The sequence below is a fragment of the Cherax quadricarinatus genome, chromosome 76 (genome assembly GCF_038502225.1).
Source record: "Cherax quadricarinatus isolate ZL_2023a chromosome 76, ASM3850222v1, whole genome shotgun sequence".
Taxonomy (NCBI): Eukaryota; Metazoa; Arthropoda; class Malacostraca; order Decapoda; family Parastacidae; genus Cherax; species Cherax quadricarinatus.
The window spans coordinates 12,361,099-12,376,025 of record NC_091367.1 but is presented as its reverse complement, the minus strand read 5'-3'; the positions used below and the strand labels follow the sequence as shown (position 1 = coordinate 12,376,025).

At 39.6% G+C, this 14,927-nt stretch overlaps 1 protein-coding gene and 1 long non-coding RNA gene across 2 annotated transcripts in view; both read left to right on the top strand.

The window, feature by feature from the left end:
- The window catches only part of Fim (plastin-2 Fim), a 273,290-nt gene that overhangs the window by 204,099 nt on the left and 54,264 nt on the right, over positions 1-14,927 (top strand). The gene's annotated exons all lie outside the window — the stretch shown is intronic.
- Positions 1-14,927, top strand: part of LOC128703593 (uncharacterized) — a 98,517-nt gene that overhangs the window by 69,863 nt on the left and 13,727 nt on the right. Inside the window, exon 4 of the long non-coding RNA XR_008409317.2 lies at positions 8,093-8,145. This is a non-coding gene — a long non-coding RNA (uncharacterized lncRNA). The remainder of the gene's footprint in view (positions 1-8,092; positions 8,146-14,927) is intronic.

Here is a 14,927-nt window from a genome sequence, read left to right as displayed (position 1 = left end):
GTTCTGCATATATATATATATATATATATATATATATATATATATATATATATATATATATATATATATATATATATATATATATATATATATATATATATATATATATATATATATATATATATATATATAATTATATTATATATTATATATTATATATATATATATATATATTATATATATATATATATATATATATATATATATATATATATATATATATATATATATATATATATATATATATATATATATATGCATCACAGAGGAGTGTGTAGACTGCTTGATTTGCGTTCACCAGTGTGTTTGCGCTGAGGTGGAGACTTGCCTGCTACTACAAAAGTTTTGTCGATCACCATGACTGGTTTCTGGCCTGTATATGTGTGTGTACTCACCTACATATGGTTGCAGGGGTCAAGTCACAGCGTCTGGCCCCGTGTGTTTGTGTGTGGAGGTAGGGTAAGGGGTGGTTGAGGATAAAGAGGGCGCGGCCTCAGTGTCTTCTTGAGTGCCTGGTGGCGTCGTAGGGGGTGCCAAGGAGTGGCATTGAGGGCCCTTCATAAGTCCACCTGCCACGCCCACGCCTCCTGCTGTTTAAGGTGAGCAAGGGCATGAAGAGGAGTGGAGATGGGAGGTAAAATGGGTGGGGGAAGTCTGTGAATAAGGAAAGAGGAAGTGAATATTTGAAGTGGGGGAAGGTGCGGCAGTGGGTAGGACCTTGAAGGTTGTAGAGAGTGGATGGGTACAGTGATTACATTATCATGGTTCCTGTAGCCAGGTGTGTGTGTGTGTGTGTGTGTGTGTGTGTGTGTGTGTGTGTGTGTGCGTGCGTGCGTGCGTGTGTGTGTGTGTGTGTGTGCGTGCGTGCGTGTGTGTGTGTGTGTGTGTGTGTGTGTGTGTGTGTGTGTGTGTGTGTGCGTGCGTGCGTGCGTGCGTGCGTGTGTGTGTGTGTGTGTGTGTGCGCGCGTGCGTGCGCGCGTGCGTGCGTGCTTGCGTGTGGACCAAAGATGAGTGGTAGCGTACGGTACGAGAGAGAGAACTAGTGGTCAGTAGTATTGCACTGGTGGGGGGGAGGGGGGCGGGCGGGGCGTGCCTTTATTAAAACAAAGGTGGGCGTAGGTGGGTACTTCCTCATCTCATCTCCTTCTCCTCTTTGTCTTATCTTTGTGTTTTTCCGCATTTTTTTTTCATCGTTGTCCAGTTCTTCCTCTTCCTTCTCAATTTATCTCCTAATCTCCTCCTCCTCCTGTTTTTGTTGTTGGTGTTGCTTATCACACAGACACAGACGGAACAAGCCGTGGGCTTGGCTTCTGAGTGGGAGGAGGTGGGGTATGTGCTGACGGGGTGATGGAGGAGGGGGAGGATGAGGACGAGAAGGGAAGGAGGACTGTGGAAATAAATACCTAGTTTAATTTGTGAGTGTTGAACTTCAGCTCTTGGACCCGTCTTTTAACTCCCAAGTAGCGTTATTGAAGCCAAACATTACCTTGTGTAGTTTTAAAAATAGGTAAGACCAATACATAAGTAGGTGTGGGTTTGTGTGAGTTGGACCTGACTGGCTTGAGCCAGTGAGTCTGATGTATGTATAATGTTCGCCAAGATCGTAGTCCTGGCACGGGTCTCAATCTTGCGATGACCCGTCTGATGCATTGCTCCTTCCTTCTTAAGTGGATGTGACTTGGACCTGACTAGCTTAGGCCAGTAGGTGACTTGGACCTGATAATATCCATATTGTATCACTACTACAACAAATAGTACTACAACTACTACCACTAGTATTACACCTCACTCTGAGCCTATATATACCCTGTGTGTCCATGTACTGGTTGTAACGGCTTGACAAAGCTCCTGGAGAGCGAAACGTTCCCACAATAAAATGTCACATTAGTTGCACTTGTGTCCTTTAACCTAACATAGTAGTAACATTCACTACACAACACTATAGTACCATTCACTACAGAACTCTGTAGTAATATTCACTACACAACACTGTAGTAATATTCACTACACAACACTGTAGTAACATTCACTACGCAACACTGTGGTAACATTCACTACACAACACTGTAGTAATATTCACTACACAACACTGTAGTAACATTCACTACGCAACACTGTGGTAACATTCACTACACAACACTGTAGTAACATTCACTACACAACACTGTAGTAACATTCACTACGCAACACTGTGGTAACATTCACTACACAACACTGTGGTAACATTCACTACACAACACTGTAGTAACATTCACTACACAACACTGTAGTAACATTCACTACACAACACTGTGGTAACATTCACTACACAACACTGTAGTAACATTCACTACGCAACACTGTGGTAACATTCACTACACAACACTGTAGTAATATTCACTACACAACACTGTAGTAATATTCACTACACAACACTGTAGTAACATTCACTACACAACACTGATATGGTAACATTCACTACACAACACTGTGGTAACATTCACTACACAACACTGTAGTAACATTCACTACACAACACTGTAGTAACATTCACTACACAACACTGTAGTACCATTCACTACACAACACTGTAGTAACATTCACTACAACACTGTAGTAACATTCACTACAACACTGTAGTAACATTCACTACAACACTGTAGTAACATTCACTACAACACTGTAGTAACATTCACTACAACACTGTAGTAACATTCACTACAACACTGTAGTAATATTCACTACACAACACTGTAGTAACATTCACTACAACACTGTAGTAATATTCACTACACAACACTGTAGTAACATTCACTACACAACACTGTAGTAACATTCACTACAACACTGTAGTAATATTCACTACACAACACTGTAGTAACATTCACTACACAACACTGTAGTATTATTCACTACACAACACTATAGTACCATTCACTACACAACACTGTAGTAACATTCACTACAACACTGTAGTAACATTCACTACACAACACTGTAGTATTATTCACTACACAACACTATAGTACCATTCACTACACAACACTGTAGTAACATTCACTACAACACTGTAGTAACATTCACTACACAACACTGTAGTAATATTCACTACACAACACTGTAGTAACATTCACTACACAACACTGTAGTAACATTCACTACAACACTGTAGTAATATTCACTACACAACACTGTAGTATTATTCACTACACAACACTGTAGTATTATTCACTACACAACACTGTAGTAACATTCACTACAACACTGTAGTAACATTCACTACAACACTGTAGTAACATTCACTACAGCACTGTAGTAATATTCACTACACAACACTGTAGTATTATTCACTACACAACACTGTAGTATTATTCACTACACAACACTGTGGTAACATTCACTACACAACACTGTAGTATTATTCACTACACAACACTGTAGTAACATTCACTACACAACACTGCAGTAACCTACACTACACAACACTGTAGTAACATTCACTACACAACACTGCAGTAACCTACACTACACAACACTGTAGTAACATTCACTACACAACACTGCAGTAACCTACACTACACAACACTGTAGTAACATTCACTACACAACACTGTAGTAACATTCACTACACAACACTGTAGTAACATTCACTACACAACACTGCAGTAACATTCACTACACAACACTGCAGTAACCTACACTACACAACACTGTAGTAACATTCACTACACAACACTGCAGTAACCTACACTACACAACACTGTAGTAACATTCACTACACAACACTGCAGTAACCTACACTACACAACACTGCAGTAACCTACACTACACAACACTGTAGTAACATTCACTACACAACACTGTAGTAACCTACACTACACAACACTGTAGTAACATTCAATACACAACACTGTAGTAACCTACACTACACAACACTGTAGTAACATTCACTACACAACACTGTAGTAACATTCACTACAACACTGTAGTAACCTACACTACACAACACTGTAGTAACATTCACTACAACACTGTAGTAACATTCACTACACAACACTAGTAACATTCACTACAACACTGTAGTAACATTTACTTCACAACTTAACTGATTTTCACTACACAAATAATTTTCACTATTCGATCCTAACTAATTTTCACTAGCAAACCATATATATTAGTGGAAGTTATTAGGTTTGTCTACATAGTTATTGTGTAAGTTATAAGTTATAATTTTCACTACACAAATAATTTTCACTATTCTATCCTAACTAATTTTCACTAGCAAACCATATATATTAGTGGAAGTTATTAGGTTTGTCTACATAGTTATTGTGTAAGTTATAAGTTATAATTTTCACTACACAAATAATTTTCACTATTCTATCCTAACTAATTTTCACTAGCAAACCATATATATTAGTGGAAGTTATTAGGTGTGTCTGCATTTTTATTGTGTTCATTATAATTTAGTTATTTACTCTTATCAAAAGTTTGCAATCAAACATTCAGAAAATGAATTACTCTAAGAAGCGATGGTGGGTTTGGCTTGCTGAGGTCGTCTTCCTGCTGGTCGTCCTTACTGACTTAACTTGCCTTATGTATGGAAAATACAACCTGGATCAACCATTGGATGACAGGCAAAAAGACCCCACTGTCATTAAAACCAAGAATAAATTCTTTAAGTTCCTTGAAGACAACGATAAATTTATACCCATAGACAATGTAATATTTGGAAATGAATTAACAGTAGATGAAACCAAGGAAGTTCAGGCTTCGTTGGAAACTTGTGCTATCATACTTTCCTCCGCAGTCGTGATATGGATATTTGGCTTCGTTGCTCCAAAGTTAAGTTTTGGCTTGATGCAAATCTGGGTTTTGTATGCTGGTTTTTGGGGTGATAATTATATAGGTAAAGCCATGATTGTCCTACAGTACATTCAGGTTCGCCTGCCACTTTACTCTCTCAAATCCTTGGAGCCAGAAGATCTGGTATGGTCTGAGGGACCATTATTCTGGTGGTGGGAAGTAAAGGTGGCTTTGATCTACGCCGCTTGTACATGCTCACTGTATTGTTACTGTCGTAGGAGTCTTGACTCCAGTACTCCACGAGACGTGGAGAGTGGCGTTACTCACGATAATGAGGAACTTAGTGTGATACCTCAAGACATGGAGTGCCCCCGTGCACAGGATGGTGACAGGACCCGTTACTTCAACACCAGGGCCTTGCTGAACCTGCTTTTACAATATCGACGATTCGTTGCCCACCTGTTAACGCGCTTAAGTAGAAGTCAGGCTCCTAACAACCTTACACTACAACCCTCTATATTACCAGACCAATTGGGACATCAGTTCGCATTACCAGACCAGTTGGGACATCAGTTCGCATTACCATACGAGTTGGGACATCAGTCCGTATTACCAGACCAGTTGGGACATCAGTCCGCATTACCAGACCAGTTGGGACATCAGTCCGCATTACCAGACCAGTTGGAACATCAGTTCGCATTACCAGACCAGTTGGGACATCAGTCCGCATTACCAGACCAGTTGGGACATCACTCTACTTTACTACAAGCTTTCGCCTCCCCAGTGCCCACTGAAGCTCCACCTGCCAACTCAGCTCTCCAAATGGTGTGAAGAGCTTCACCGAGTGCCCACTGAAGCTCCACCTGCCAACCCAGCTCTCACAAGGTGTGAAGAGCTTCACCGAGTGCCCACTGAAGCTCCACCTGCCAACCCAGCTCTCATAACCGAGTGCCCACTGAAGCTCCACCTGCCAACCCAGCTCTTGTGAAGAGCTTCACACAGTATAAACGTTTTATTTGTATGACGCAGACTGAGGAATATTCAAAATTATTTTTTATGAGACATTTTTTGAGGAATTTTGGCAGCGAACTTTTTATTTTATATTATGAGGAATATTATTAAGAATTAACTTTTTATTTAATATTATGAGGAATATTATTAAGAATTAACTTTTTATTTTATATTATGAGGAATATTATTAAGAATTAACTTCTTATTTTATATTATGAGGAATATTATTAAGAATTAACTTTTTATTTTATATTATGAGGAATATTATTAAGAATTAACTTCTTATTTTATATTATGAGGAATATTATTAAGAATTAACTTTTTATTTTATATTATGAGGAATATTATTAAGAATTAACTTTTTATTTTATATTATGAGGAATATTATTAAGAATTAACTTTTTATTTTATATTATGAGGAATATTATTAAGAATTAACTTTTTATTTTATATTATGAGGAATATTATTAAGAATTAACTTTTTATATTATATTGGATTGGCGGAATTATTTTAATTTTGTGAATCATTTCAAGAATATTAACAACGACTTGATGTTATTTTAAATATTGTGATAACTCAGAAGAATATTTTGTCTTGCTAAGTGAACATTGAGGAAGATGTTGAATATAACAGTTTTTATCTTGACCTGTTGTAGATAATATTGTAGACAGTGATAATATTGTAGACAGTGATAATATTGTAGACAGTGATAATATTGTAGACAGTGATAATATTGTAGTGATAATATTGTAGACAGTGATAATATTGTAGACAGTGATATTATTGTAGATAGTGATAATATTGTAGACAGTGATAATATTGTAGACAGTGATAATATTGTAGACAGTGATAATATTGTAGACAGTGATAATATTGTAGACAGTGATAATATTGTAGACAGTGATAATATTGTAGACAGTGATAATATTGTAGACAGTGATAATATTGTAGACAGTGATAATATTGTAGACAGTGATAATATTGTAGTGATAATATTGTAGACAGTGATAATATTGTAGACAGTGATAATATTGTAGACAGTGATAATATTGTAGACAGTGATAATATTGTAGACAGTGATAATATTGTAGTGATAATATTGTAGACAGTGATAATATTGTAGACAGTGATAATATTGTAGACAGTGATAATATTGTAGACAGTGATAATATTGTAGACAGTGATAATATTGTAGATAGTGATATTATAGATAATATTGTAGATAGTAATAATATTATTGATGGTGATAATATAGTGTTATGTGAGTGTGGAAGAAACACAACACCAGAGAGTCATACTGTATGACCCATGACAGTCTTGACGATTGTGCTTAATAATAATAATGGTCAGTGGAGAGTGTTCCGAACTTTGGAGAAGATTCATTACATAACCAGTATGGCAAAGTCTGAGTTAGTTTCTTCACGAGACATTGCTTAAGAACTGTGATGTGATCCTGGATGGTGTACTGTGACAGTATAGTGAGAAAGTGTGTACATTATAATGGAGACCTAAGTAGGGTAAATTATTGTCTCGAGGAGTGAGGTTAGATGTAGTGAACAGTGTTGTGTGTGACGAGCTAAATATAGTGATCATTGTGTTGTGTGTGACGAGCTAAATATAGTGATCATTGTGTTGTGTGTGACGAGCTAAATATAGTGATCATTGTGTTGTATGTGACGAGCTAAATATAGTGATCATTGTGTTGTATGTGACGAGCTAAATATAGTGATCATTGTGTTGTGTGTGACGAGCTAAATATAGTGATCATTGTGTTGTGTGTGACGAGCTAAATATAGTGATCATTGTGTTGTATGTGACGAGCTAAATATAGTGATCATTGTGTTGTATGTGACGAGCTAAATATAGTGATCATTGTGTTGTATGTGACGAGCTAGATATAATGAACATAGTATTGCATGTGTGACGAGATATATATAGTAAACATAGTGTTGTGTGTGTGTTGAGCCCCTTGGCCCGAGGTTCCAGATGTGTGTGTGCCCTCTTCATTACTTTGGAAAGGATGCACGTCATCTGTGTCGTCTTTTACATTTATCCTTCCTTCTACCATCTGATCACTTGGTCTTTCACAAATAATTTTTTCTTACGTGGCTGTGGAGCAGTTTTTGGCTCTATTTTAGCTTCTTATAATGGTTTTATTTTTTACTTATACATGTATATGCTCTGTGATGTGGACATTGTTTTATCTGCATCATGTGTTGATATTCACTATTATTCCTCGCATCATAGTACTGTTGCTAGACGTCTCCACATCTTAATATATTTCTCTCACGACAGGTATGTGGCAGGCTAAACTGATGTAAATTTGGTGTGAGGGACGTCCAGTGAAGGTAAGGAACATTCTACCGGCGTGTTCACTCGTATCTAAATACATTCATTTCATCCATGTTCCCTCTCTACAGTCTGATATCTAATCTTTCATTGTTTAGATATTTTGTTGCTCTCATCACCTCGATCTTTCCAGTGTTCATTCTTAATTTCCTTCTTTTATATACCCTCCCAACTTCCTCCACCAACCTTTTGCATCTTCTCTTCAGAATTTCTCAAAAGAACGGCGTAATCGGCAAAGAACAATTGTGTCTAACTCCCATTTCGTATCAGAATCGTCATCTATAAATCCCACACCTCTGCCCTACACCCTAGGATTTACTGCTACAGTCTATAAATATGACAGCTAACTAAGGTAACATCACACATTCTTGCCTGCAAGGCATGCTTCTTACCGGAACATAGTCCCGTTCTCCCCCATCCACCCTTACCCGAGTCTTACACCGCTTATATACGCTTTACAGTTTAAGCAACCTACCGCCTCTTCCATACATTCGCAACATCTGCCACATTACTCCCTACCACTATTCATAAATGCTATAAACAGTTCCTTATTCTTATGTAAGCATTGTTCGCTTACATGCTTCAGTGTAAACACTAGGTCTACACATCCCCTACCCTTCTTACATTCTACATACGCTGTACACTGTCCCAAGTATATTTAATAAATAACTTTGACTAAAATTAATTTTCACCTACGTTGCCTTGTGCCCCCAGCCATCTCCAGCATCCTACATGTAAACTCCACAACATCGTACAAATTGATTCATTTTATAATATATTTTCTGAGATATTCGGAAAGACTCCACTTGAGTTTCAGCATAAACTTTAGAGAAAGACGATACCCGAAGGTTACTCCTCCCCGCCTCCCATATATAGGAAAACAGTAGTGATACCAGTGGGTGTTTCCTCTTATTGGTCTTTATATGGCTGCGCTATGTGACAGTCGTTGATGCTAATTATCCTCGCTGACGCCAGTACGGTCGTTGTGTCACAAATCACCGGTAATTTTATTTCGGGTGATCTGGGTTGAAGAATGACGAAGGGGACACTTACATTTCCCCGGTCATGCGCCCACTCATATCAGGCTGTTGGGGCCAGTCATGTGAGGGTGTTGAGGACAGTCTTGTCAGGGTGTTGGGGTTAGCCATGCCAGGATGTTGGGGTTAGCCATGTCAGGGTGTTGGGGTTAGCCATGTCAGGGTGTTGGGGTTAGCCATGTCAGGGTGTTGGGGTTAGCCATGTCAGGGTGTTGGGGTTAGCCATGTCAGGGTGTTGGGGTTAGCCATGCCAGGGTATTGGGGTTAGCCATGTCAAGGTGTTGGGGTTAGCCATGTCAGGGTGTTGGGGTTAGCCATGTCAGGGTGTTGGGGTTAGCCATGTCAGGATGTTGGGGTTAGCCATGTCAGGGTGTTGGGGTTAGCCATGTCAGGGTGTTGGGACCAGTCTTGTCAGGGTGTTGGGGCTAGCCATGTCAGGGTGTTGGGGCTAGCCATGTCAGGGCGTTGGGACCAGTCTAGTCAGGGTGTTGGGGCTAGCCATGTCAGGGCGTTGGGGCTAGCCATGTCAGGGCGTTGGGACCAGTCTTGTCAGGGTGTTGGGGCTAGCCATGTCAGGGCGTTGGGGCTAGCCATGTCAGGGTGTTTGGACCAGTCTTGTCAGGGTGTTGGGGCTAGCCATGTCAGGGTGTTGGGGCTAGCCATGTCAGGGCGTTGGGGTTAGCCATGTCAGGGTGTTGGGACTAGTCATGTCAGGGTGTTGGGGCTAGCCATGTCAGGGTGTTGGGACTAGTGATGTCAGGGTGTTGGGGCTAGTCATGTCAGGGTGTTGGGGCTAGTCATGTCAGGGTGTTGGGGCTAGTCATGTCAGGGTGTTGGGGCTAGTCATGTCAGGGTGTTGGGGCTAGTCATGTCAGGGTGTTGGGGCTAGTCATGTCAGGGTGTTGGGGTTAGTCATGTCAGGGTGTTGGGGCTAGTCATGTCAGGGTGTTGGGGCTAGTCATGTCAGGGTGTTGGGGCTAGTCATGTCAGGGTGTTGGGGCTAGTCATGTCAGGGTGTTGGGGCTAGTCATGTCAGGGTGTTGGGGCTAGTCATGTCAGGGTGTTGGGGCTAGTCATGTCAGGGTGTTGGGGCTAGTCATGGAGCAAGAGATACCAAGCCAATGATGATCGTTTTTAAATCACTTGTTCTCTCTAGACTGTAATACTGCTGTACATTAACATCTCCGTTCAAAGCAGGTGAAATTGCAGATCTAGAGTGTACAGAGAACCTTTACTGCACATGTGTTCCATCGAACACCTCAACTACTGGAAACGCTTGGAAACACTTGACTTGTACTCGCTGGAACGCAGGCGAGTGATATATCATAATTACACTTGGAAAATCCTAGAAGGAATGATCCCGAATCTACACACAGAAATCACTCCCTACGAAAGTAAAAGACTGGGCAGGCGATGCAAAATACTTCCAATGAAAAGTAGGGGCGCCATGGTACACTAAGAGAAGAAAACACTAAGTGTCCGGGGCCCAAGACTGTTCAACAGCCTCCCACCATGCATAAAGGGAATTACCAATAGGGTCTGGCTGCCTTCAAGAGGGAGCTGGACAGATACTTAAAGTCGGTGCCGGATCTGCCTGGCTGTGGTTCGCACGTTGGACTACGTGCGACCAGCAGTAACAGCAGTGGACCGGGCCGCGGGGGCGTTGATCCCCGGAATACCCTCCAGGTAAAGTGTAAACCTAATAACATTTCAGTACAATTAAATGTATCGAAGGCGCACAGAGAGATGTTTCAAGAGTATTTTTCTGGAAATTACAATGATACAACTTTTTTGTAAGCAAGACTGATGAGAACATTATAATTCATTCGTATTACCTGCGGAATAATTTGTGCGAATTGGAAATCTGAGGTAATTTCACAGGAATCTAAATTCATAGTGATCTTTTTTTTTTTTGTCAGCAAAATTTAATATATCAGCAGTGCGTTGTTACACTATTTTATGTGGCGGTTACACAGTGAGAACTAAAGCTGTGTTTCAGTTATATTCTATCACGTAATTAAGAAAATGTGGGGATGGATGGTGAGGAATGTGTGAGGAGGAGGGGAGGGGATGTGAGGTATGAATGAAGAGGGGAGGAAGGTACGAATATTATCACCCAATATCCAATTAGTTGGTTAATTTCTTATATGTTAATCACATCGGCTGTAAATCACCTGTACACACTCAAGGATAATCACAAAGTAATGATGTAAATCAAGACAGTGTATATACCCTGAGATATATACCTCTAAGTTAAGTGGTTCTGGGAATTATCTTCTCTACGCCACAGTCACAAATCATATACTCTCTTCTTCCTGGGTGCTATCTTCATGTTGCTCAGGAGTTCTTGATCCAAGTAATTGATGCTACTCTTCCTTTGGAGCCATCCTGATTGCCTCCCATTCCCCTGGCGCTATGACCGTATAGATTTAGCGCTTCCTCGTAAACTGTAGTATCAGTATGCCTGTAGTAAGACAGTGATGGAGTGAGTGATGATGAAAGTGTTCTATTTCGTGTCACATTACCTCGGTGGGTTTTGTTTCGTGTCACATTACCTCGGTGGGTTCTATTTCGTGTCACATTACCTCGGTGGGTTCTATTTCGTGTCACATTACCTCGGTGGGTTCTATTTCGTGTCACATTACCTCGGTGTGAAACGGCCAATGTGTTAATAAAATAAAATATAATAGTAATAATTAATAAGACCCAGTTTACCTGTTTTTGTTAATGTTTGCAGTCAGGGTTGTAAAATTCCATGTTTTAGATTGTGAATAATTTGGTAAGTAAGTTTATTCAGGTATACACAAATACAGTTACATAAATTTTCATACATAGCAGCATATGTGTAAAGTACCTAGGATAACCCAAAAAAGTCAGACAGTCGCTTTTTTTATCTTAATTTATTTTAGAGTACTTAAAAAGAGAGGCAACCTATGGAGAATGCATATTTACTAGTGTATTAGATAAACTGTTTAATGTGTTGTCTCCCTTATACACCCCGTCAACTAACTACACGAATACCACCTGGTGGTTCACACTTACACTCGCTCACCCATTTGACCATAAACAGAAATATTAATCTCAATCTTAAAATAATGAATCCTAACTAGTCATAAGTTGGCCTGTGATACTCCAATACTGAAACTATGTACTATGCCAAAACAAAAGCATTCACATTGCTAAACTCACAAACTAGTATTTAGTCACTTAGCCATAATACCAACTTACCTCATAATTTGTAATATTTTAAATTTAAGAATTAATCTAAGTCTGCCCGAAATGCCTAGCCATGCTAGGTGTTCTAGTGGTACACTCTGTAATTATTATTTTACTACATGTAAACCACACAATAACCAAATTCTGTAAACTCAGCATTGTAATCCTTATAGAGAATAAACTTTGAATTAATGTTTTTACTTTGAGTGCATGTTGTGGAAACTTGTCGGAGTGAGATGGAGAAGTTTGTTGTTGTACAGATGTCTGTGATGCCAGGTAGAGCTTGTCACCACAGAAAACGTAAAGTGGGTTTGTCATGTAAGAGAACGGTATATGGAGTGGTCAGGGAGGGACTAGGTTTAGTTTGTCTAGTATTTTACTATACACACTTGGTATACCACCAGTGTAATGTTACACTATTCGATAAGGGAGTTAAACAGTGGGAAGAAAACCTAGCTATGTTTATATGTCCCATTCCATCATATTGTATGAGTTTCTTACATTTAGTGATGATGGAATCCGTCTGTCTGAGCTGGGAGACTGCATTAGGGTGATAATATAATAATATCTTTATTTCTACAAGTACATGTACAAGGTATACAGACCATAGCTGACATACTACTATATAGAAAGCCCCTTGTTATGCAGAGTATTTCGGGCAAATTAGGTCAATTTTGTCCCGGGATGCGACCCATACCAGTCGACTAACACCCAGGTACCCATTTTTTTACTAACGGGTGAACATAGACAACAGGTGTTTCAGTGTTTCAACCCTTGCCGGGAATCGAACCCGGATAAGCGTGTGAAGCGAGAGCTTTTACTACCAGGTCAGGAGCCACCGTGATGAGGTAAGTAAATAACATGTGTGCAAATTATTTAAGGTAACCCAAAAAAAAGTTGGATGAAGTGACTTATTTCCAATCATTCCATTAATAGTTCAGTAACTATGGAAGGAAAACGGTGTCATTACAACAAACCTGAAGTTACTATCACGTGGGAATTAATATCTCTCAGAATGGTTTATCTCTCTTATTCAGCAAATATAGTTCATTAAAATATCATAAAGCTACGCGCGTGCGCACACACACACACACACACACACACACACACACACACACACACACACACACCACGTGTTCGTGTGTGTTCATGCAAGCGCTTGTGTGCAAGTTGCCAGGGAGGGAGGGGGACATGGTGATCAGAGATGTGGTGTAGTCACGGGAATTTTGTGGCTTGTGGTTGCTCTCGTTCCCTCCTCTCCCTTACCCCAGTGTTTTTGTGTTTAGATTTTTTTTTATTCTCCGTGTTCTCAACTTTCTTCTATTTATGATCCTTTTCTCTGTCTCTTGTTCCTTCTCCTCTTAGGCTTCCCATTTCTTTTCCTTCTCTGTTTCCTCACGGTTGTCAATCTCTTGCTCCTTCCTTTCTTCCTCAGTCTCTCGTTTTTTTTTTTTTTTGTCTATATAGTGACTTGCGACTCGTAGAAATACACAACCTAAGAGGAAGTTTAATCATTTTAAACAATCAGAGCATTGACATTATTATTATTACATTTACGTATGTTAAGCGTTAAACTCATGTAGGTCATTCAGCGCAAGACGTGTGGAGGCTTGATCCTCCGTCTGCTGAGCTCCAGACAGACGCGCTCAGCAGACGGAAAAGAAGTGGAAAAGAAGCAGAATGCCAGGCTGTGTTGCCAACGTTGGAATGTGCCGCTGGCAGTTACAGTATGACTAACAAGGCAGTCGACTAGGAGGCCTGATCTGAGACCGTGCCGTGGGGGCGTTGACCCCCAAAAATATCTGCAGGTAACCTACATGTAGATTTGTACAAAAACTTAAATGTTAAATCTGCTGCAGTATTAGTCACTGTAGGAGGTTCATGCACCGATTCTGACCAAGAAAACAACGACATCTGAAAGAAAAATTAAAACGCTGTGGTCAGTCATCCCATGCTAACATATTTTGATTTTACTGCGTTAATTTTTTAAGAGGTTCACAGTGGTAATTTCTTATAATTTCGTGTAATTCGACAATTATTTTGTTTATATTAAGTTATAGAAATCTGTAAAGACATTTAACCACTAAAAAAAAATAAAAAAAAATCCACTATGATAAATCTGACAACGAGGTGACCGAGGGTAATGTGGAAACGTTTAAATTTGAACGAGAATAGGTTGTTGCAGTAGAATGAGTTGTTCATAAACAAAATGAACGATATTTACTATCAGATTCCACCACAAAGGATGAGTTTCATACATCAGGTAATGAAATTTACCATCCTGAACTGGGACACTTTAGTAAGACGATAAGGATATCGGGTTAAGAGGCGCGTGAGTTTCCCTGTCTCCTAATATCATGTTTATTTTTCCCCTATAATTTACCTTGTCCGTAATTACTATCGCATTTGCTTTGTCTGCTTTCGTAAGGTGAAGTCCAGGATCTTTCCTTAATTCGTGGTTATAGGGGAAAAATAACATATTAGAAAAACAGGGGAGCTGACGTGCTCCTTAAGTAGCTAGGTCAACT